This window comes from Triturus cristatus, chromosome 9 (assembly GCF_964204655.1).
Source record: "Triturus cristatus chromosome 9, aTriCri1.1, whole genome shotgun sequence".
Classification (NCBI taxonomy): domain Eukaryota; kingdom Metazoa; phylum Chordata; class Amphibia; order Caudata; family Salamandridae; genus Triturus; species Triturus cristatus.
The window spans coordinates 377,990,838-378,016,130 of NC_140592.1; positions in this window are offsets into that span (position 1 = coordinate 377,990,838).

A 25,293-nucleotide genomic window follows, 5' to 3' on the forward strand; every position below is an offset into this window, starting at 1 on the left:
TACCGTTACCCAGCTTAATGGTACTCATTTAATCAACCTCAGAAGGATGAAAGGCTGAGTACACCTACCAGGGGAACTGTCAGCAGATGAGCCGTCGACCAGCCACTCAGATGTACCATGTTAAGAGGATTGAGCAAAGGTCCTGGGATTCTAGGACTGGATATGTTTGCCTTTATTCAATAAGTGCTTCTTTGGAGGAGCTTTTGCTCGAGGCACTGGACCTTTCCAGCCTCGTATTCATAATTTTTTTGGGGGGTAATGAGCGTTTGCTCCTCTTTGCATAGTATAGAAGTTTTGAGCAACAATGAAACTAATGTTTCTTTGAGTTAGTATTATCCGAAGAAGGCAATTGTCCGGTGTTTGTCTTTCATAAAGTCTTTATTGATTACATAGTATGATCTTCATATGTAATTTTTCTATTGGTGCTCTGAAGGTGAGACAGTCCAACAGCTGACACGTGTTTCGCCCTCTGGTCAGTATGACCTGGGCTTTCTCAAGGCTTTCATAGTTGTACTTAGATTCAAAAAAGGTCTTGTATCATGCAGCATATAATTCTTCAGAGCATTAATGCAGGTAAATGTCATTTTTCAGGCAGCGAAAAAGTCCCGGGTCAATCCCTTACGAAAAAGTTTTCAAATGTGCTGGATGCAGAATGATATGCTGCATGATACAAGACCTGTTTTGAATCTAAGTACAACTATGAAAGCCTTGAGAAAGCCCAGGTCGTACTGACCAGAGGGCGAAACACATGTCGACTCAGCTGTATCATGTTGTCCGACCAACCATAAACAATAGAGAGGTGTTCCACCCCAAACACCCCTCCTGAAGATACGCACCTGGGTGACGAATAAGAAATGAACAAAAGGGAAATTGTGGAGCAAAAGGAAAGCAGTGCATACTGAGGGCCTCATTTATGAGGCTCCTTGCACCGCCGGAATGTCACTTTTTGTGACGTTCTGTGACGCAGGAGCCATGCACGATATTTACCAGGCAGCACTAAGCCACTTTTTTGGGCTTAATGCTGCCTGATAAATATTGTTCCCTTTAACACAGTTTTCTATGTTAAATGGGTGTGCAATGGATGTTGCTGGGGGCGTTCCCAGCAACATCCATGGCTATTTGACACTGCCCCAGATTTATGAGTAATCGTAAATCTGAGGCAGTGCCAAAAACGTACACCTCCCCAGGGGAGGCACAACGAGGAGAAATATCTTTATGTCTCCTTGTTTTACTGCAGCACACATAGAAAGAGGAGAAAGCCTCTTGTGATTGTTTTTGTGCAGGAAGGTTTCCCTTCCTGCACAAAAACAATCATCCCCTCAACTCAGGCACCCTTGCACCATGGTGCAAAAGTCCCTGCGTTGGCACACGGCAGCCCATTGTTCGCCGGCGCAGAGGAAAAGGACAGTTATGCGCCGTATCTGATAGATACCGCACATTCCTGCCCTTTTCTTTTGCCGTAGGGCAGCGTAGCAGGAGGGCCTGTGGCGCTGCTCTCAGCAAAAACAGATAAATGAGGCCATGAATTTCCTTCATGCACTTGCCGTGAGATTTTGTGAGCGAGCCTGTGGTAATGCTTGCTTTGCTAGTGACCTGTATGTGGGATGATAGGTGGTACTGGCAAACGGTAGAGCCTCTAATGGCTCAAGCCTGATAACTGACTCTGGCTCAGCTTGAGGTCCTCTTGGACCCTCGAGCGTTCATGTAGCTGCTGCCTGCCACCCTCGCTTAAACTTCATGTGCCGAGCATTAAAGACAAATCATGAATCGTTGATGGAAAGCAGGAAAGAGAAACCCATCCAGTAGCTGAATTGCCCAATCTGAAATCTGATGCCTGGGCTTTACTTCTTAATTAAACTGTGTGATCCTAGGTAAATATTATATTTCACATTGCCTCCTTTTTTTGCACCATTGCACATGAGAGCACCTTGGCATTTGGCAGTTCAGGGTGTGTTCTGTATAAACTCTACTCAGGACTCGAAGTAGAGGTGCAGGAGGTGCTACACTACCCCCCAAATAATCATGCTGGAGTTCAGAAGGTGAATCCGCATCAAAGATGCCTTTAAACATTGTTTTTCTTCTGTCACATTTGATTGCTGCTTATTCTTTTTTTAATAAATGTTTTTATTATTTTTGAAATAACAGCAGAATAATCAAAAGGTATGTCTCACATAACATCCATCAATTACAATAAGTAACAATCGTAATTGGTAGGGATACAGAGTGCACGCCATTGTACTTCATGACCTGCCAGCTCATGGCAGTAGCGGCTGGTATTTAACAGCAGTGGGGTGGAGAGCCACGGAGGGGAGGAGGGCCACGGAGGGGAGGAGGGCTGCAGGGGAGGTAATGAAAGAAAAATGTAAACACTTACCTGTGTGCCGCTGCTCAGTCCTCTTTGCCTGCTTCCAGGTCTCCAGAGCACGAAGCACCTGGCTCCTAGGCTCTCCATAGCCAATCGCAGCGCTGCAATGCAGCATTGTGATTGGTCTGAGCACCGTGGTTCGGATCAGCCAGGGAATGGGAGCCTGGGCGTGTTCTCCGCACAGGCTATAATGCAGCCTGGTTGGAGAACATGCAAAGTGCACATGACGGTTTGGCCCGGCCCGAGAAAGCCGGCCAAAGCATCAGGAGCACTTGTTCTGTGTGCAGAGCAGCCCTGCCCCGCTTCTACCCTGCTGAGCAAGGACGGCAAAATTAAATGATAATCAGAATGAGTTATTATCATTTTATTTTTACCCTTTTGACCTGCTCTGTGGGGTGACACTCCTCTGTCTTGGTGGAGGAGTCACCCCTGGGGTTTGGAGAGCACAATGACCCCAGTTCCACTAGCTACAGAAGACTCCCCTACTACTCCCTGGACAAAAGTAAATCTGGATTCTGAAAGCTTCCCAAATAGGTGGCTCACCCTGGTAATTGTGGGTGAACTGTTGAAATACCCAGTGGTGGAGCTAGTGGCGCCTACCGCATTTTCTCATGTGTGCCCTGTGCAGAAGAAAACAATGACAGCGTGTAGACTGACGGAAGTCATTAAAACTGACAATGCACCTCCATTTCAGGAGGCAGAAGTCCACAAGTACTTAGAGGGGCTGGGGATCCAGCATAAAAAATGGACTCTGTATTGACCCCAGGCTAATGGCACTGTGGAAAGGTTCATGAGAACTCTGAATAAAGTGCTCAGGATTGCAGTGGATCAACAAGAGGATCTGGAATGAAGTCTACATCATTTTCTGCAAATGTATTCCAATGCGCCTCATTGCACTACCCAGTCCCCCCCAATGCAGTTGCTATTTCAAAGACCAGTTAAAGACAGCATTCCCACTGAGCCAGGTGGACCCCAGTCCCAGTGTAATTAAATTGCACGGGCCTCGTTGCATGGAAGTTGGTGCTGTGACATACTGATATGCACCGTAGAGGGAAAGATAAGCAAAAGTGCACATGGACTGATGGTGTTGTAGATGCAGATAAAGGAGTGCTGCAGGGTGAAGGGGTGCCACAGAAAGACAGATGAATTGGTGGTCTTGTGTGTTGGGTGAGAGGAGAGATAACATCAATGCTGGGTCCGGGAGGACGCAGAGTAGTGGGCGTGGAGTGCAGGGGTGGAACAGTGCTACACTGGAGACGTGGGTGAGGCGTGATAGATAAGGAATGCTACTGAAGTATGGAACATGGGTGCTATAGAGGACAAGGGTGCTGTCGGTAAAAAGAATTAAAGTGATCAGGAGAAATAAAATAGGGGTGGGTTGTACGACGGAATCACGAGTTCCTCAATCCCGCATACCTAAACAACGCAGTCTGTATAACGACCGCGTCTTGACCACGCATTGCTTTACTACGCATGCCTTTACCACGATTTTTCATGGTAAAGTGTCAGGTGTGGCTAAGGTTACCACCCCCTCCCCCTGAGCCATAAAAACGACCTGCCCACCCCTATTCCCTAAAGACTACCCCATCCTCCTCCCTGAGCCCTAAAAACAACCCCTAAAAATTACCCCAAACCACCCTAAAAACTACCCCGGACCCCCCTCCACCCCTGAAAACAATCCTGAACCCCCATCACCTGAAACTACCCCGAACCACCCTCCATCCCCGAATACTACCCCGAACCCCCACCTAAAAACTACCCCGACGTCCCCACCCCAAAAAACTACCCTGACCCCCCACCCCTAAAAACTGCCCTGAAAACCCCACCCCTAAAACCTACTCCGAACCCCCACCACCCCTTAAAACTACCTGAGCCCACACAACCCCTGAAAACGACCCCTAAAAACTACCCTGAAACCCCCACCCCTAAAAACTACCCCAAACCCCCACCACCCCATAAAACTACCCGACCCCCCACCACCCCTGAACACTATCCCAAACCCCCAACACCCCTGAACACTACCTCGAGACCTCACCACCCCTGAAAACTACCCGAACCCCCACCACCCCTTAAAAATACCCCAAACCCACACCACCCCATGAAACTATCTTGAATCACCCATGCAAACTACCACAACCCCCCCAGACCCGGCCCTAGCCCCACTTACCTATCCGTATCCTCTTACCAACTCTCCTCTTTCCCCACTCATTCCAAACACTAGAACGCATTTGACAAGGCAAAGTTGTTGTTCAGGCAAGCATGGTTACGCTTGTGGGCTTTCTGAAACTCGTGGCTCTGGCCTCGTTGTTCCGGATGTTTCCCACAGGGTTGCCATGGAGTTAAGCGTTTGCCCTGGAGGGATTGAATAAAACTGTTAACTAGTTCTTGAATAAACACGTTCTTGAGAATAGAATAAAACTGCGGGTGGAATAGGGGTGCCTTGGAGATAGAGAATACTGATGACAGGCAAGAGTGGATTAAAGGTGCTGTGAAGGATAAGTGAAGGTGTTACAAAGGTGGCGGTCTTGTAAAGGGAGTAGTGACTACCTGTATAGGTGGGTAGAATACCAGGGACAGAGTTATTAAGGACTTGCGTTGCCCTTGTATGACGCAAGTCATCGCACGTTAACGCAAGTCTTTAGTTGGATTTACTAAGCTGCACAAAGCCACTTCGCATGACTCTGAATGTTTTCATAGATTCAAAGTTAAGCAAGGCCGGGCAGCGTTCCATGTGTGGAGTATGGACATTCTCATGCATCCACCCATGGATTTTGACACACTCCCAGATTTACAAAGGGCTGTAAACCTAGAAATGTGTCAAAATGGTACGCCTCCCAGAACCAGGAGTAACAAGGAGAAATATCTTTAATTCTCCTTGTTACTTCCTTTTTCTATGTGGGATGCACTCCGCATCTCACATAGGAAAAGGAAAATGCCTTTAAGGACTGGTTTTCTGCAGGAAGGTGTGCCTTCTTCCACAAAAATAATCCTGCCCACAGCTTTTTGCCCATATCCTGTCTCCTATGGCCATTAAACCTATACACTGCTAACTCCATACTATATATGGCGAGTAACCTAGCCCTCCAATTTATAAACGTGGGGGGATCCGGACTAATCCACTGCGATGTAATGTTGGCTCCTAAAATGGCCATTTCAAGGAAGACTAATCCTATTTCTGATCTGGTCCATCCCACCATGTCTTGAGACTGATCGATCCCCAGGATCACTAAGCCGGGAGTTATTGAGATAGTCTTACCTAGGGTCTGGCCCAAGAAAGACTCGATGTCTTTCAAATATTTAGCAAGCTTAGGGCACCCAAAAAATATAGGAATCGTGTCCGCGGCCAGTGTCCCGCACCTGCTGCATGAGTTCCCCCGTGACCCAGACCACTTAGCAATTTTACCCGGAGTATAATATAAATCGAAGACAGACATGTAATTTTGCGCTCTCATACTGCAAGTTATTAAGATCTGATTTGCCAATTCCAGGGAAGCCTCCAGGTCCGTGCCCTCCTGTGCGAGTTTCCTGTCCCAACTATCATTCTGAGAGGCTAGATCTTCAGGAAGAATAGGCAGCAGGGTTTGATAAATCATCCCTATGCTGGACCTAGCTGCTATGATGCCCACCAATGGTATCTTGCCAAAGTTGACCCTCCACTGTGCAGTTGTTTTTAACCAAAAAGCTCCTAATCTGTAAGAACTTTAAAAAATGTCTTGTAGGGAGACCGTATTTTACTTGTAGTCCAGAAAACGACATAATTTGACCCTCACAAAAAAATCTCCCAAAACATTGATTCCAAGAGCCCCCCAATTCGTGGTTAACTGATCCTGAAAGATTGGCGGTAGTAGCCCAAATGAAAACAGAGGGGTATAAGCATTTATATTCGAAATCCCAAGCCGACGCCGCATATTTTTCCAAATAGAGAACGCAGATTGAATAACTTTAAACTTTGTTTTCTTATAATAACTAGGTTTGATTACTCTAGTTAAACAATGTTGCGCATCCTCCACTAATAGCGTTTCATAAATAGTAGGTCTAACCAGTTCAGGGACTAGCGCCTTGCTCCCGACCAGCAATGTCCCCATTTGCTGTAATAATGTTACCCAGTGGTACAACCTTAAGGAAGGTAGTCCCCTGCCCCTCCTTGATCTCGGAAGGATTAACCAATTTGCTGCCCTTCTGGCTTTATGGTAGCCCCATAAAAATCTAGTACAAACTCCTTCTGCTCTTGAAATACAAGAAGCTGGAAATTCTAGGGGAATTGTCCTGAACAAATATACAAATTTTGGGAAAATAAACATTTTAATAACGTTACAACGTCCATGCATGAGAAATGAAAATGATCTAATCTTACAAGTGTCTGATCAAACTTTTTAAAATCGGCTGTATATTCATCTTGGGTATCTGCTCAACCGCCGCTGAAATTTTTATACCCAAATAAGTTGCTGCTGATACAGTCGCGATCTCCTGCGGTCTTAAAGTGTCTGAGTGTATGACCTGGGTTTTATCGGGATTTAATTTGTAACCGGAAACAGAGCCAAATTGTTTCGCAAGGTCATACACTGCCGGAAGCGCCCAGCTTATGTTAGTTGTAAAGATGGCGACGTCATCAGCATAGGCTAGTGTTTTGTACGAAACCCCATTAACCGTCACCACCACGATCCGTGGATTGGCATCTAACTTACAAAGTAAAGGATCAATATAAATTGAAAATAATAACGGCAAGCAAGGGCACCCTTGTCGGGTTCCTCTACTAATAGACAATGAACTGGATTCTTGCCCAGAAATCCGAACACTAGCCTCTGGTGAGATGTACAGAGCCTGTATAGCTGTAATGAAATCATGCTGAAACCCTTTAGTCTTCAGCATCAGCCAGGGAAACCCCCAGGAGACCCTGTCAAATGCTTTCTCTGCATCCAACAGGATCATCCCCAGGGGTGACTTGGAGGCCTGAGCCCAGTCAAACAAGGCTATTGCCCGTCTGACATGGTCAGATGTATCCCGACCCGGGATGAAACCGTGATGACGGATAGACACTAGGGGAGCAATAACCTTTCCAAGCCTCATTGTAACTATTTTTGAATAAATCTTGCTGTCTGCGCAGATTAAAGAGATAGGACGATAAGATGAAGGACTGAGTTCTGGCTTGTTCTTTTTTTTAAAGACTACAATAATTGTTTTATGCCATGATTCGGGAGTCTGGCCCTTCTGCGCTCTTAAAAATAAAGATTCAAGTTCGCAGTACAGAGTCTGTCTGAATGTGCGAAAAAATTCCAGGGGTATTGCATCAGGGCCTGCAGCCTTGCCTGCCACCAGGGAAGTGATGGCCAATTCAATTTCCTCTTGTGAGATCGGGGCAGACAGCATATCCCTCTGTTCTAAAGTATTCTGCGAAGTTACATAGTCACAGAGGAAGTCCTCTCCTGATGTTGCTGGGCCATCTTTTTCAGTGGAATAAAGCCCCTGATAGAATTCCTGAAAAACTTCCAAGGCCTTAACTGGGAGATCCTGAATCTGTCCCCTTTGATCTTTTATTCGACTGATTCTGTTCGAAACCGCTCTTAGCTGTATATGCTTGGCTAGCAATCTGCCGGTAAATTTGTAAATATCAGCCCGATGTTGCTGGTATTTAATAGCTAAGTCCTCCCCATAATATTGATGTATCTTAGTTCTTGCCACGGCAATCTTTCTTTGACAATCCTCACTTTTCTGCTGATCCCCAATTACCCAAATAAATTCTTCCTCCGCCTCCCGAAGCTGGTCTACCCAGTCATTAATCTTCTCTTTTATCTTCCTCTGTTGATATAGGGAAAAACTGAGGGTCTCCCCCCTCACTGCAGCCTTAAAGGTGTCCCAAACTATTAACTCGGATGCAGTGCCCTTATTCCTCCCAAAAAACTCCACAATCCAATTCACCATATATGTACAGTATTCTGGGTCGAGTAATAACTTCCCATAAAATGACCAAGTTGCCACTGTTTGAGGCGAGTTTCCAGTTGGGAGGTGGATTACTAGCGGATTGTGATCCGATATCAGTCTAGGGAAGAGCTCGCGCTTGATCGTTCCTGTTATTAAATTGGACAAAAAAAAAGAATCTAAGCCAACAAATGTTTTGTGGGGGGGCAGAAAAGTACGTATATCCTAACCCAGCTTGACTCTGATTTTGCCAGATGTCAACCAGCCCATGTTCCTGACACAACCCCTGTAAGGCCTTGAAGGACTTAACCTTCCTACCAGAGTAAGGAGTATTACTGGGGAGATTGAAGTTGGAGTCTAAGTGAATATTAAAATCCCCGCAGAAAACTATCATGGGAGGCCACAGAGCAAGTTCGATATTTAAAAGGTCAAAACTCGTAGGATCATCTAAATTAGACCCATAGAGAGAACATACAGTGTATGATGTCCCCCTTATCACTGCTTCTAAAATTACCCATCTGCCTAATTTGTCTTCCTTAACCCGATTACATGTTAAAATATCATGCCTTGCCATTATAGCTACGCCTCGGGTAGTAGTAGCTTGCCGGGTACATGCCAAGAGATCGAGACCCAGATCTTTTAACCACCTTTGATTATTCCAGCAGATGTGAGTTTCCTGAAGGCATAATACATCGATCCACATATATCTAATAAGTTTCGCAAGTATCCCCCTCTTTTTCCTGTCATTCAGGCCACAACAATTTAGTGAACAAACTCTAATAGATTTGTTCCTATCCACCATACCTACAGGCTCCTACTGACATCCCGAAATAACATAAGGGTTTTACCATCAGCTTTACTGAAAGAATTGCAGGAAGAAAAATCTTAACTAACAGTTGATTATTGTCAGAAGTGCTATGTTTGTCAAATATAGAAATTAATGAATACTTGTGTGCCCCCCACCCTCACCCCCCCCGTCCCTCCCACCCTGGATCCCCCCTCTGAAGGAGCCCTCCCCTCCAGCCCCACCCAACCCCCACCGCAAAAGGCTTGGGGACCAACTGTCCCTGGTGATGTTGAGCTAGCACACTCACCCCTCCGTGATGCTAGACCCTTAACCATAATCTGTATCATCAAAGCGATTGTGAACAACCAAAAGAAAAAAAACATTTTTTTTTTTTTTAGAATAGACCATATAGAGGAAAGAGGAAGAACCCTAACAAGTAGAGTCCTTAAAAATCGAGGCTCAGGAAAAACAATGCCATCTAGGCACAAAACAAAAATGCTCTAGCCAAAGAGGTATCAAGACGAGTTCAGTGACAATAGAAGTTCTTTGGCCTGGATTTCCGATTGAAAGTATTTGGTACGCCCTTGAAAGACCACCTTCAGTTTCGCAGGATTTAAGAGAAAGACTTGTGCCCCTTTTGCTTGGAATTCCGGAATTAGTTGACGAAGAAGCCAGCGCTTTTCCACTGTCTTTTGACAAAAATCAGGCCGGACAAAAAAAATCGCAACCCTTCCCTGCCCTTTTCCGGTCTGGTTTGGCAAGATAATATAGAGATTGCCTGGCCAAAAAGTTGTTTAGAGAAATTAGAATAGCACGTGGACGGTTACCAGATTATCCCCCTGCTCTCCGCTGATTAAAAGGGAAGCGGTGGGCCCGCTGAATCTGAGTCTTCCAGTCCCATTGAGGCAAGTCTGGGAAAGCCTCTCCAAAAATGTCGATCACAAACTGACGAATATCAGACCCTTCCTTTCCCTCCGGAATACCCAAAATTCGCAAATTGGTGTGCCTAGCGCGATTTTCAAGATCGGTCAATTTTAGCAAAGTATCATCTTTCAAGGCTTGCATTGATTCGGTCATCTTCTTCTGCGATCTTAGCTCATCTTCCAGTTGGGAGATCCAGGTTTTCTGCCTCCCCGATTCTCGTAGCAAAATCAGCACAAGTCTTAGCAACTCTACGAATGGAGTTTTGCAATTTTCTACAGGCGCCTTGTGTCCGGGAACTCTCTGCCCTCGTTTCCTCTCGATGAGCCGTAATCCCTTGATAAATCATAGAGAGCGTAATTTCTTCAGTGCAAACTGGCATGGTACCAGGCTCTGCCGATGACTCTCCCTTTCCCTCATTAGCTATCTCACCCAGGTTTGGCGAGTAAGAGTAATCCCAAATCATGCTGCCGGTGATCCCCTCGGCCCTATTAGCTGGAGTAGGGAGGACGGAAAGTTTCTTAGCCGTTCCGGGATTAAACAAAGATCTGTCACTCTCTTCCTCCCAATGTAGGCTGCTCGTATCAATCCCTTCACCTGCCCAGTCGTTATCCTGGCAATCATCTTCAGAGGAATTAGAATGATCTGATAGAGAAAAAAAACTTATCGGTGACATCCTCCTCCCTACAGATAGATTTGTTGCCTTCTCTCTGGATAGCCATTTTAATGTGTTAAGCTGTATTCACAGCCGTAGTTTCCGGGTCCTCAGATGGGTGGACTCAATTTCCCACAATGCATTGGGATTGCTGTGTTTGGATTGGGCAGTCTGTTATTGGCAATGGGTGAGGCATCTCAATAACACCAGTCTCAGCAAGATTATCTGTAACAGTATCTAGAGTGGCAGTGATCACAGAGGTAACTTTGGGGAGACCTTCAGCCTCTGACTCTGCCCTCTCCTGAATCGGGACCCCTCCAGTTGTTAGCCCCGCTCCGTCCACCCTGGCATCCTGAGTTAAGATCGCCTGAACAGCCGTTTCCCCCTGCACAGAAAGAACAAGAGTTTTTGCTTTCCCTATGGGAGATGACTCGATGCTGCCAGAGGGATTGCCAGACGCTTTACCTCCCCCAGACTGAGCCTTAAACATCGCGGGTACAGACAGCTTACCGCGTGTGGAAGCTCCGTTCTTGGCTCCATTCTTGGTCGGTTTCTGCTGTTCACCCAAGCCCAAGGCATCCATTCCAGACCGGCGGCTTGCGGCCGCAGAGCCTCCTCCATCCGGGGGGGCAAACAGGAGCCGACTTCCCAGCGCTGTCCGATCCTGTCTGCATGCCACGCCCCCTGACTCCCTTGCTGCCTGTTTTCGACGGCATTGCTGAAACTACCTCTGTGAGTTCAAACGAGGAAGGCAGAGCAGCCGATGGATGAAAGGGAACTCGAGACGCCAATCGACAGGGGAGCGGGACCCCCCACAGCCAAAGCCACTACCGCCAGAGCATCCACACGATACATTTATAGGGCCAGCACGAGATAAATGGGGTAAGTAATATTTAAGAACTGTCTATTCCATTAATCCAGTTACTTCATCAAATGCGGTGTCCAGAATCGCTATCAGAGCGGGTCCTAGCAGGAGAGAGTAGGTGGTCAGCTCACTCGACCGGTTGACCGGCCGCCATCTTGTCTCCCTGTTACTTCCCCGAAGGTTGTAGTTCAACATAAATACTTTCTAAAGGCCCACAATCAGCCCAGGTGGGATGTATAAGACTAGTTGCGGAAGAAGGGGTGTTTTGTGCTGTGGATGTGTTGTGCTGTAAAAGAAAGTGTGGATGGTGCTGTGGAGAGATGGGCTGTGCTGTGAAAGAATGGATGGTTGTGATGTGGAAGGATGGATGAGAGGTGCTGTAGAAGGACGGATTGAGGGTGCGATGGATGGATGGATTGTGCTGAAGAAGGACGGATAGTTGCTGCTGCAATGGGATTGAGTAGTGATGCTGTAGAAGGATGGAGGACTTTTTGTTGTAGAAGGATGCGCTGAGCTGTAGAGGAATGGATGGGTGGTGCTGTGGAAGAGTGTATGGCTGGTGCTGTATAATGTTAAAGCTGTGGTGCTGTAAAATTATTGAGTGGTGGTGCTGTAGAGTGATGGGCTGGGCTGTAGAAGATTGGATGAGTGGTGCTGTGGAATTATAGATTACTGAAGAATGGATGAATTCTATGTCAGGACCGGAGGCTCAGATTATGCTTCTCATTTCTTTACTGGTACACTTTTCAGCAGCCAATAACATTATAGAAAAAACAAATACTACAATACTCATGAACACACAGGGTATCACATGGTAGACCACCATAGAGAGTAACCAGTCTAAAAGCTGCAGATGAGAATACAACATCCTCCTTCTTTGCTGCTCGCAGCCAGTTAAGTGCCTTACTGTTTCTATATTCCATGGCTTTATTACATTGTAACAACCTTGATTGTTTATGTGTAGGGTGTTTTTGGTACTCGTACTCTGTTTTTAGGTCTCGCGAGCCAAAGGCTCGAAGAGACATTTTATATGTGGGATTTTCAAAGTGCTACCCACAGTTTTTTGGCTGGCCTAAACCTTGAGTGCACGATCATCACATGCACGTGCACAGCTGCTCCTCTGCTCATTGCATTCCCCCCTCCCTTCTCACCCAGCCCTTTGATGCTCTGCTCGATTACTTTCACTTTCGCCGCTTTGACCCTTGCATTCCCCCCTCCCTTCTCACCCAGCCCTTTGATGCTCTGCTCGCATCTCCCTCCTCCCTGGGCGTGAAGGGAGACAGAGCCATCCTGCTTGATTAATGGCTTTTTTTTTTTACTGCTTCAACAGAACCAGCAGGCCACTAGTCACCCACTTCAGCTCTGTCAGTGCCCCACGGACTTTCGGTTTATGCTGCTGAAAGAGCATACAGTGAAAAGACTATGTGCCAGCTGATACGTTAAGAGCGTCTCACTCTGGGGCTCTGTTCAGTAATGATGCAGCTTTAAATTAATGTCTGCCTCAATGAGTACTTAATAATGATGAAATACAAAAGGGGGATGGGAGCACACTGCTACCTCCCAGCACAGTTCGCCCCTTTGCATCCTGGTACATGCAGTTCAATTTAAATGCTTACTTGAAATTTTGCAGAGTTTCTCACCAAAGTTGGTGCAGGTTAGTGCTGCTAATCTCTAGACACATGTGTTTCTGGATGTCATCCTTCTTCGGTAGAGATAAAACGAAATTCTTCTGGGGTTTGCGGAGAAAGCTGCCACAATCCTCTCAGGTCTCTGTACCTCTCCCTGGCGCACAGGTGCCTCCCATGAGGTCGTCAGCCCAGTGGCTCAAGGGAGCCTTTTTGAAACAGAAGGGGGATGGGAGCACACTGCTACCTCCCAGCACAGTTCGCCCCTTTGCATCCTGGTACATGCAGTTCAATTTAAATGCTTACTTGAAATTTTGCAGAGTGTCTCACCAAAGTTGGTGCAGGTTAGTGCTGTTAATCTCTAGACACATGTGTTTCTGGATGTCATCCTTCTTCAGTAGAGATAAAACGAAATTCTTCTGGGGTTTGCTGAGAAAGCTGCCACAATCCTCTCAGGTCTCTGTACCTCTCCCTGGCGCACAGGTGCCTCCCATGAGCTCGTCAGCCCAGTGGCTCAAGGGAGCCTTTTTGAAACAGAAGGGGGATGGGAGCACACTGCTACCTCCCAGCACAGTTCGCCCCTTTGCATCCTGGTACATGCAGTTCAATTTAAATGCTTACTTGAAATTTTGCAGAGTGTCTCACCAAAGTTGGTGCAGGTTAGTGCTGTTAATCTCTAGACACATGTGTTTCTGGATGTCATCCTTCTTCAGTAGAGATAAAACGAAATTCTTCTGGGGTTTGCTGAGAAAGCTGCCACAATCCTCTCAGGTCTCTGTACCTCTCCCTGGCGCACAGGTGCCTCCCATGAGCTCGTCAGCCCAGTGGCTCAAGGGAGCCTTTTTGAAACAGAACTGTGCTGGGAGGTAGCAGTGTGCTCCCATCCCCCTTCTGTTTCAAAAAGGCTCCCTTGAGCCACTGGGCTGACGAGCTCATGGGAGGCACCTGTGCGCCAGGGAGAGGTACAGAGACCTGAGAGGATTGTGGCAGCTTTCTCAGCAAACCCCAGAAGAATTTCGTTTTATCTCTACTGAAGAAGGATGAAATCCAGAAACACATGTGTCTAGAGATTAACAGCACTAACCTGCACCAACTTTGGTGAGACACTGCAAAATTTAAAGTAAGCATTTAAATTGAACTGCATGTACCAGGATGCAAAGGGGCGAACTGTGCTGGGAGGTAGCAGTGTGCTCCCATCCCCCTTCTGTTTCAATGATGAAATACAAGTCAGATAAAAAAACTTCCGCATTTCGGTAGCAACATTATCTAAGAACACAGAAGATCGTATGGCCTGTGGAACAAAGAGTTGTTTTTGTGCGACTTCCTTGTTTAACGCACATAGTCATGGGCTCTCAATCACATGCATGATCAAACAGGGACATGCAGCTGAAATGTGATAAAAAGTTCCACACAAATTTCACAAAAGAAAACCACAAGGCTTGCGTGCAGATCAAAGACAGTTTATATGCAGCCAAAAAGGATAGTGCTGATCTCAGGGCATACGGTTATTTGGCCTGTGTGTGCTATACAAGGTCCTATCACCCCATGTCGCTGGGCTGAAGGCAACTCAAGATGCTGAAGTGCCACCACGAAGCCTGAACGTCAGTAAAAAGTGTATGCCTGTCAGAGTCATGATCCCATGTGCCTCATATGAATGTGACCACGGTAATCTTCTCAAAACAAGATTTAGTCGTACTTCGTATTAAGCTGTGTGTGTCAGTACAAGTACTCACCATGCGGCCTCGCTGGACATTAATCAATATAAAAATATGCAGAAGTTGTATGTCCATTTCTACACAAGCTTTCACAGCGCTCAGTTCCCAGGCACGCACATGCCAGTCCAAGGGCATACTCATGGGTTTGTCACCATTAATGTGAGATCCTGTTATACAGTCACTGAATTAGTATGTGCTCGTACCAGATTCTGCCAAGGAGTCTCTAAAGGCATGATGCACTGACACTGCAGGGTTGAAAGTCTTCACATGTTTGGGAAACTGTGTAACTCTCACCTGGTTTGACTATCTGTACGTCATGTTTTTTGCCTATATTCGAAAGTAGACTAACAGGCACTACTAGCAAACAAGTACTCAAAACTTACCACCCCTTCTGCTATGGCGATTTATAGATCAACGCAAACTACCTTTTTTACCCAAACCTTTGTTAGGTTACCAGTCCTATCACGGAAAATCTGGTTGGTTCCCTATTGGGGGGGGGTTTCTTGCTTTACATCAGCATGGGGCTGTACAAAAACTGTGATCCCACTGCAAGTATCTTAATTCTTGTTTGTGTGTGCAGAGTCTAAATGTTCCAGTTCCTAAGCCGTTCCTCGGCCAGGTACACTTGCATCCTTCAATCACCAGCACTAAGCGGGCATTAAAGAATCGCCACACGCATGGCAGGCACCCCAAATGTCTATGGTCACAAAGCAATATGTGCTGGCCCCGTGGCACTCTATGTAGAAACGGTTGATCACCAACAAGGCAGAAGCCCGTAAATTCTGCTCAGAAGCTTCGGATTCCATACTCTTGTGATCAATAGATTTCTTTATTTAACCACCCACGTTGCGGTTAGTTTAAAAAAAAAAATCTTTACTATGCTGTTCTTCCAAATTTCCATGAGCACATGAGGCAGTGTGCTTTTCTTATTTACTGCACACACCCACTTGTATAAACCCTCTGCCTTCACAGTCCTTTGTTGTTCTCCCCACCCCCTTCTGCTGCTCCCCACTCACCATTCCGTTGATTAAAGGGGGAAAAAAATGCCCTGGATTGATGGATCCTAAAGAAAGTTGGTGATGTCAATGCTAACACTGCACTGTTGGAGGGAGGACCACCGGGGAGTCAGGGGGCCCACTCCGGGGCACCTTCCTACCGCAAAGTTATAGCCGAGCGCCGCTGAGAAGCCTCCTAGGAGAGGTCTTTCTCCTATGATCGTGCTAGGCCCAGTAACACCACCACACAGGACTCCGTATCAGTTGCTTATCTAGGTACTTTATCAATAGTAGCACATTCGAAATATTTACAGGGGGATCGAGAGATCCAGAAAGAGTCTCAATGTATTTGTAGGGACAGGGTAGCGGAGCAGTCTTAGTACCAGCCTGGTACGGGGAAGCTCTGCGCCAGACCTTGCGTTAGGCCGAAGGTGGCTCCGGGGATCGGAGCGGCAGGTGCTGGTCTCAAAGCAGCTCGGACGTGGAGAGCCGCGACGGTGTCTGCAGGGCTCGGGTGGTAGTTCCGCTTGGGTCGAGCCGCGACACAGTCAGCAGGGCTCCGGTGGTAGGTCCGCTTCGGTCGAGCCGCGACGAGGTCAGCCGGGCTCTGATGGCAAGTTCAGCAAGGTCGGGCCGCGACAGCATCAGCAGGGCCCCAAAGGTTCGTGAAGGTCTTTAAGCACGGTGGAGCCGCGACGTAGTCAGCAGGGCTCAGAGCGTGGTTCCAGGATGAGCCTTTCTCCGTAGGGTCAGCCGCGATCAGATCAGCAGGGCTCTTGACTCCGGGATACAACTGCTGTCCTGTTGCAGGGTCGCCCCAGATATAGGTCTGGAGCCCTTTGATGTCCGGACCCTTGCGCCCGGGGGGGTGGAGAGGCCGGGTCGGGAGCGGCCAGATGCTCAGCAGGAGAGGCGCCAGGCCCAGGAGAGCTGTGGGGCGATCGCACCTAGGTGTGGGAGGACGGTTGGGGGTCCCATCGATACTGCCCTCCGCCGGGAGTGGGGAAGTGTTCACGTGATACCCCCTGGCCAGTTGTTGGTGCCTTGATGTCGGGGTTTGCTGGGGCCGAGGCCGGGTTGAGCGGGGTCACGTAGGCTGGTGCGCAGAGTCACGTACAATCCAAAATGGAGGAGCACCGAGGTGCAGGGGACCTCGTGCGGCTTGGCGAGGGGGAACAGGACCACGCCACGAGGCCGGCTCCAACAAGCGTCCCCCCCCAGCTGAAGGCAGGGAGAGTCACCCATCTCCTTGGGGGTTCTCCTCGCCGAGGCAGAAGAATCTGGATAGGCCGTCGGCATTGGCATGGTCGTTGCCGGGCCGGTGCTCTACGGTGAAGTCCATCCCTTGCAGCGAGATGGACCATCGCAACAATTTGGGGTTCTCGCCCCGCATCTGCATTAGCCACCGCAGGGGCCGGTGGTCAGTCTAGACTCGGAAGTGGGTGCCGAAAAGGTAGGGCCGGAGCTTTTTGAGAGCCCATACCACGGCGAAGGTCTCCCGCTCGATGGTGCTCCACCTCTGTTCTCGGGGCAGCAGTCGGCGGCTGATGAAGGCCACAGGTTTGTCGAGGCCCTCGGTGTCCATCTGGGAGAGGACCGCCCCAACCCCGTACTCCGAGGCATCTGTCTGAACCACGAATTCCTTGCCGTAGTCAGGGGCCTGTAGTACAGGGGCAGCGCACATTGCCGCCTTGAGGGTTTCAAAAGCGGTCTGACAGCGGGGTGTCCAGTGCACCGTCTTGGGCTGCTTTTTGGAAGTGAGCTCCGTGAGGGGGCCCACAATACTGCCATAGTCTTTGATAAATCGCCGGTAGTAGCCTGTGAGGCCTAAGAAGGTCCGGACAGCTGTTTGGGTGGCGGGGGGCTCCCACGCCTGGATGGCATCGACCTTCAACTGGAGGGGCGCCACCTGGCCACTCCCCACCTGATGGCCCAGATAGGTCACTGATCCTTGACCGATCTGGCACTTGCTGGCCTTAATCGTGAGCCCGGCCCTTTTGAGAGCGGCCAGGACTTCTCTGAGGTGTCCTAGGTGCGCGGCCCAGTGGTTGCTGAAGACTGCAATGTCGTCTAAGTAGGCCGCGCTGAAGGCTTCTAGTCCGGCCAGGACCTTGTTCACCAGTCTCTGGAAGGTCGCTGGGGCATTCTTCATACGGAAGGGCATCCCCCGAAAGTGGTAGTGCCCATTGGGGGGTAGAGAATGCGGATTGTTCCTGGGCGCCGGGGGTGAGCCCGATCTGCCAGTACCCAGCGGTGAGATCAAAAGTGCTTAGGTAGCGGGCGGCCCCTAAGCGGTCGATCAGCTCGTCTGCCCGTGGCAGGGGGTGGGCATCGGTCTTGGTGACTGTGTTTAGGCCCCTGTAGTCCACACAAAATCTGAGTTCCGGGGGGGTGCCGGGGGCGGTGGCCTTCGGCACCAAGACCACAGGGCTGGCCCACGGGCTGTCGGATGGCTCGATGACTCCGAGGGCGAGCATCTTGGAGACCTCCGTTTGTATGCAGGCTTGGACCCGGTCGGGCACTCTGTAGGTGTGGTGTCGCACAGGGGGGCTGTCCCTGGTATCCACGTCGTGGACGCACCAGGGGGTCAACCCGGGCGTGAGAGAGAAGAGGGCAGCGAAGGGTTGCAGCAGCTGCCGGCAGTCATGGCGCTGTTCTGGGGTCAGGGTGGTGGAGAGTTTGACGCCCTCCATGGAGCCGCCTTGGTCCGAGGACCCCAGGGGGTCGGGTAGGGGCTCGGAGTCGCTTTCGCCCCCATCGTCGGTAGCCAGCAGCAGGCTTAGTTCGGTTCGGGCAAAGTGGGGCTTGAGCCGGTTGGCGTGTAGGACCCGGAGGGGGTTCCTTGGGGACTCCATGTCGACCAAGTAGGTGATGGGGCTCTTCTTCTCAACCACCTTGAAGGGCCCGGTCCATTTGTCCTGAAGGGCGCAGGGGTCCACGGGCGACATGACCCAGACTTGCTGGCCCGGCTCGAACTCGATGGTCGAGGCATTTTCGTCATACCAGCGTTTCATGTCTTCTTGGCTGGCTTCGAGGTTGGCTTTTGCCAGGGCCCGGAACTTCTGAGTCTGGTTCCGCAGGGTCAAGAGGTACCTGTAGACGTCGGGGGGGGGCATCTTGGACGCTCGCCTCCCAGCCCTCTTTGACCAGGCTGAGGGGCCCTCGGACGGGGTACCCATACAACAGTTCGAAGGGGCTGAAGCCCAGGGATTTCTGTGGAACCTCTCGATAGGCGAACAGGAGGCATGGCAGCAGGACGTCCCATCTCCTCCTCAGGGGTTCTTCCAGGCCCTTGATCATTCCTTTCAAGGTTCTGTTGAACCGCTCGACCAGTCCGTTCCCCTGGGGGTGGTAAGGGGTGGTGAACTTGTAGGTGACCCCACATTGTTGCCAGAGGGATCTCATGTATTTCGAGATGAAGTTCGTACCCCTGTCGCTCACCACTTCTCGGGGGAACCCCACCCTGGAGAAGATGCCCATCAGGGCCCGGCCCACCACTGGAGCTGTCACAGTTCGGAGGGGGATGGCCTCTGGGTATCGGGTGGCGTGGTCGACCAGTACCAGGATGAAGCGGTGGCCCAGGGCGGTTCGGGGGTCGAGGGGCCCCACGATGTCGATCCCTACCCGTTCGAACGGGGTGTGGACGGCTGGAAATGGTTGGAGGGGGGCCTTGACTCGACCTCCAGTCTTCCCGCTGGCTTGGCAGGTCTGGCAGGACCGGCAGTGGTGGTCCACGTCTCTCCGCATTCGGGGCCAATAAAAATGGGTCACCAAGCGGCTGTAGGTCTTGTCTCACCCGAGGTGTCCGGCGAGGGGCACGTCATGCGCCAGGTTCAGGAGGAACTCTCGGAATCGGAGGGGAACCACCAACACACGGCCGGCTCCTAGTTCGGCGACTTTCTAATCGCTATATAACAAGTCATTGTCCCAATAGATCCAGTGGGTTCCCGTGGGGTCCCCCGTGGCCTGGGCGGCCGCTTGCTGTCGGGCCCCCTCGAGGGACGGGCAGGCCTTCTGTTCTTGTTGGAACTGTTGGTGGGGCCCCCGTCGTGGCGCCACTGGGCCAGCTCGGGGATCTCGCTGAGGGAGGCGGCCTCGTCGGGGGAAATTTCGGATGGCCCGGCCTCATCGTCAGGCTCCTCCGTGCCGGAGGTGGGTGGCAGTTCTGGACCCGCAGGCTCGACGGGGGCCGCTGCAGCGGCTGGTTGGGCGGTCATGGACCGGGTGGTGGCGCAGGCCCATTTGGGCAGCCCTAGCATCCCCAGATGCTCTCGGCGCTCCACCTGGGCCCAGGGGGAGCTCTCCAGGTCGTTCCCCAGGAGGCAGTCCACTGGAGCGTCGTCGCAGACAGTTACTTTCAGGGTGCCTGACACTCCTCCCCACTCGAAGGGGATCCGGGCCATCCGGCACATGCTTTCGGTGTTGTCCGCGGTCCGGACAGGGCATAGGACATGCGGCAGGATCTGTTCGGGGGTCACCAGGTGGCAGCGGACAGCGGTCACACTGGCCCCAGTGTCACGGAGGGCTTCGGCCCGTTGCCCATTGATGGTGACCCACTGCTGGTACTTCTGGGTGTTGCTCGGGATGGGGGCTCGGGGCACCATTTCTCGGGTGCCCAGGCATACGAGTGACATGGCAGCCGATTCCCACTCGGGGGACCCGACGTCGCGGTTTTCCTCCTCTTCTTCTCCTTCCCCCAGGGCTGCGGCGGCTATTTGTCGGGGAGGGGGCCCAGCGGTCCCGTTTCGTCGGTTCACGGGGCAGGCCGGGTCGCTCGCATAGTGGCCTGTCTGTTGGCAGCCGAAGCAGGTCACTGTTGGTCGGGGTCCAGGCCTGGCGATGGGGGTCCCCCTACGGACCAGGGTCGGGGACGTGTGGTTGGCGGCTTGGCCTCGTGGCGGGCTTCGGGGCGGCCCGGCCGGGAATTCTCGACTGCGGTGGGACCCTCCTCCTCCGCCCCGCTGGCGAGGAGGTCCCGTGGTACTCCGTTGGTAGTCCCCCACGGCGTTCCGGGGGACCCGGGTGTTGACCCATCGGTCGGCGAGCTTCCGGGGCTCGGTCAGTTTGCTGTCAAGGAGGTGTTGCCTTAGTTCGACAAAGCAGTTGTTGGCGAGGTGCTCCCAGACAATGAGGTCGAACAGTTCGTTGTACGAGGTGACCTTGCTCCCTCTTATCCACCCTTCAAAGGCTCTGCTGAAAAAGTCCACGTATTCGACCCATGTGGTACCGGGGAGCTTCTTGCAGTCCCGGAAGCGCTGCCGGTACATCTCGGCTGATAGTCCGTAGCGGGTGAGTAGGGCCTCTTTCATGTGGTCGTACGAGGTCATCACCGCATCAGGGAGTTGCAGCAGGGTATCCCGGCCCTCGCTGAGGAACCTCCCCCATAGGCCGGCACCCCAATCCTTCCGGGGTACCCGATGGGAGGTCATGGCTACCTCGTATGCTCTGAACCATTGCTGGATGTCGTCGTTTTTATAGTACTCCTTGACGACATCCTTGGGGATATGAACCTTTGGCTCGGTCAGTGGCAGAGCGTCCCGGGATCCGGGGGTGCTGGTCTCCCCCGTTTTGGATTTCAGTTCGAGTTCCTTGAGGCCCCTCTCGTGCTCGAGGGTTAGCCGTTTCTCTTCTAGATGCCGTTTCTTTTCTTCGATTTCCTCCTGCAGCCGTAGTTGCTCCAAGGCCAACTTTTTCTCCGCCAGCAGGAGTTCACCGTCCAGCCGGAGTCGTGCGAGTTCCAATTCGTGTGTCCGGACCCTCTCCCGTTCTCGCATTTCTTCGTGGGATAGGCCGGCTTCCGGGATGCTTCGTCCCCCATCTGCCGGGGTCATGGTCGGCGGCAGGTTTTCGTCCCGGGCCGAGGTCCCTTCGCCTTGGGGTGGAGTGGCCTCGGATTCTGCCCAGGCTTTCAGGGCTTTCTGCATTTCTTCCTTGGTGCCCAATCCTGTGGTTGGGATCCCTTTGTCCTTGCAGAATTGTTTCAATTCTTTGTGGGTGTATTCTTCCAACCTTTCTTGCTGGAAGGTTGCGGCCACGGTTGTTTCTTGGCTGCTCATGGTTCTCTTTCTTTTTCCGTCTGGTTAGGCAGCGGGTGCGTTACTTGCCTGTACGATTGCGTCTGGCTCGGATCCCGTCGCTGGCCACCAAATGTTGGAGGGAGGACCACCGGGGAGTCAGGGGGCCCACTCCGGGGCACCTTCCTACCGCAAAGTTATAGCCGAGCGCCGCTGAGAAGCCTCCTAGGAGAGGTCTTTCTCCTATGATCGTACTAGACCCAGTAACACCACCACACAGGACTCCGTATCAGTTGCTTATCTAGGTACTTTATCAATAGTAGCACATTCGAAATATTTACAGGGGGATCGAGAGATCCAGAAAGAGTCTCAAAGTCTTTGTAGGGACAGGGTAGCGGGACAGTCTTAGTACCAGCCTGGTACAGGGAAGCTCTGCGCCAGACCTTGCGTTAGGCCGAAGTTGGCTCCGGGGATCGGAGCGGCAGGTGCTGGTCTCAAAGCAGCTCGGACGTGGAGAGCCGCGACGGTGTCTGCAGGGCTCGGGTGGTAGTTCCGCTTGGGTCGAGCCGCGACACAGTCAGCAGGGCTCCGGGGGTAGGTCCGCTTCGGTCGAGCCGCGACGAGGTCAGCCGGGTTCTGATGGCAAGTTCAACAAGGTCGGGCCGCGACAGCGTCAGCAGGGCCCCAAAGGTTCGTGAAGGTCTTTAAGCACGGTGGAGCCACGACGTAGTCAGCAGGGCTCAGAGCGTGGTTCCAGGATGAGCCTTTCTCCGTAGGGTCAGCCGCGATCCGATCAGCAGGGCTCTTGACTCCGGGATACAACTGCTGTCCTGTTGCAGGGTCGCCCCAGATATAGGTCTGGAGCCCTTTGATGTCCGGACCCTTGCGCCCGGGGGGGCGGAGAGGCCGGGTCGGGAGCGGCCAGATGCTCAGCAGGAGAGGCGCCAGGCCCAGGAGAGCTGTGGGGCGATCGCACCTAGGTGTGGGAGGACGGTTGGGGGTCCCATCGATACTGCCCTCCGCCGGGAGTGGGGAAGTGTTCACGTGGTACTCCCTGGCCAGTTGTTGGTGCCTTGATGTCGGGGCTTGCTGGGGCCGAGGCCGGGTTGAGCGGGGTCACGTAGGCTGGTGCGCAGAGTCACGTACAATCCAAAATGGAGGAGCACCGAGGTGCAGGGGACCTCGTGCGGCTTGGCGAGGGGGAACAGGACCACGCCACGAGGCCGGCTCCAACATGCACGTTTTTTTTTATTTTAATTTTCCAGTGTTCTAGTAAAGTGAGTACACAGTCCTGGCTCTGCTCTGTAACCTGCACTTTGACATAAGCAGCTCCGACTGGAAGACATGCAGTGTAATGTATACTGCATATATTGTGATTAAAAATTAATTTATATAATCTATTCACATTAAGTGGCGATTAATGGTTACTTTAGTTACTCTTTTCCCTTGCTCCGTGCCATAAGCAGTGACTTCAAAAAAAGACCACTTATGCCATAGGTTGACTCACTCACACTGACTCACTCTCTCTCTCATGACTCACTCTCACTGACTCACTATCACTAATTGACTCACTCACTGAGTCACTCTCTCACTAATTGACTCACTCTCTCACTAATTGCCACACTCTCACAGACTCACTCTCACAGACTCACTCTCACTCACTCACTCACTCATTGAATCACTCTCACTGGCTCACTCTCACTGGCTCACTCTCACTGGCTCACTCTCACTGGCTCACTCTCACTGGCTCACTCTCACTGACTCACTAATTGACTCACTCTCACTGACTCACTCTCACTGACTCACTCTCACTGACTCACTCACTAATTGACTCACTCTCAATGACTCACTAATTGACTCACTCTCACTGACTCACTCTCTCTCACTAATTGACTCACTCTCACTGGCTCACTTGCTCACAAATTGACTCACTCTCACTGAGTCACTCTCTCACTAATTGACTCACTCTCACTGACTCACTCTCTCTCATGACTCACTCTCACTGACTCAATCTCACTAATTAACTCGCTCTCACTGACTCACTCACTAATTGACTCACTCTCAATGACTCACTAATTGACTCACTCTCACTGGCTCACTCTCACTGACTTACTCTCACGGACTCACTAATTGACTCACTCACTGAGACACTCTCTCACTAATTGACTCACTCTCTCACTAATTGACTCACTCTCACTAATTGACTCACTCTCTCACTAATTGACTCACTCTCTCACTAATTGACTCACTCTCACTGGCTCACTCTCACTGACTTACTCTCACGGACTCACTAATTGACTCACTCTCACTGACACATTCACTAATTGACTCACTCTCAATGACACTAATTGACTCACTCTCACTGACACACTCTCACTAATTGACTCACTCTCACTGACTCACTCTCACTAATTGACTCACTCACTAATTGACTCACACTCACTGACTCACTCTCTCTCTCTCACTAATTGACTCACTCTCACTGGCTCACTAATTTACTCACTCTCACTGAGTAACTCTCTCACTAATTGACTCACTCTCACTGACTCACTCTCTCTCTCATAACTCACTCTCACTGACTCACTCTCACTAATTTACTCACTCTCACTGACTCACTCGCTGATTGACTCACTCACTGAGTCACTCTCGCACTAATTGACTCACTCACACTGACTCACTCTCTCTCTCATGACTCACTCTCACTGACTCACTATCACTAATTGACTCACTCTCACTGACTCACTCACTAATTGACTCACTCACTGAGTCACTCTCTCACTAATTGACTCACTCTCTCACTAATTTCCACACTCTCACAGACTCACTCTCACAGACTCACTCTCACTCACTCATTGCCTCACTCTCACTGGCTCACTCTCACTGGCTTACTCTCCCTGACTCACTAATTGACTCACTCTCACTGGCTCACTCTCACTAATTGACTCAGTCTCACTGACTCACTCACTAATTGACTCACTCTCAATGACTCACTAATTGACTCACTGTCACTGAGTCACTCTCTCTCTTATGACTCACTCTCACTGACTCACTCTCACAAATTGACTTAGTCTCACTGACTCACTCACTAATTGACACACTGTCAATGACTCACTAATTGACTCACTGTCACTGAGTCACTCTCTCTCTTATGACTCACTCTCACTGACTCACTCTCACTAATTGACTCACTCTCACAGACTCACTTACTAATTGACTCACTCGCAATGACTCACTAATTGACTCACTCTCACTGAGTCACTCTCTCTCACTAATTGACTCACTCTCACTGGCTCACTTGCTCACTAATTAACTCACTCTCACTGAGTCACTCTCTCACTAATTGACTCACTCTCACTGGCTCACTCTCACTGGCTTACACTCACTGACTCACTAATTGGCTCACTCTCACTGACTCACTCTCACTCACTCATTGAC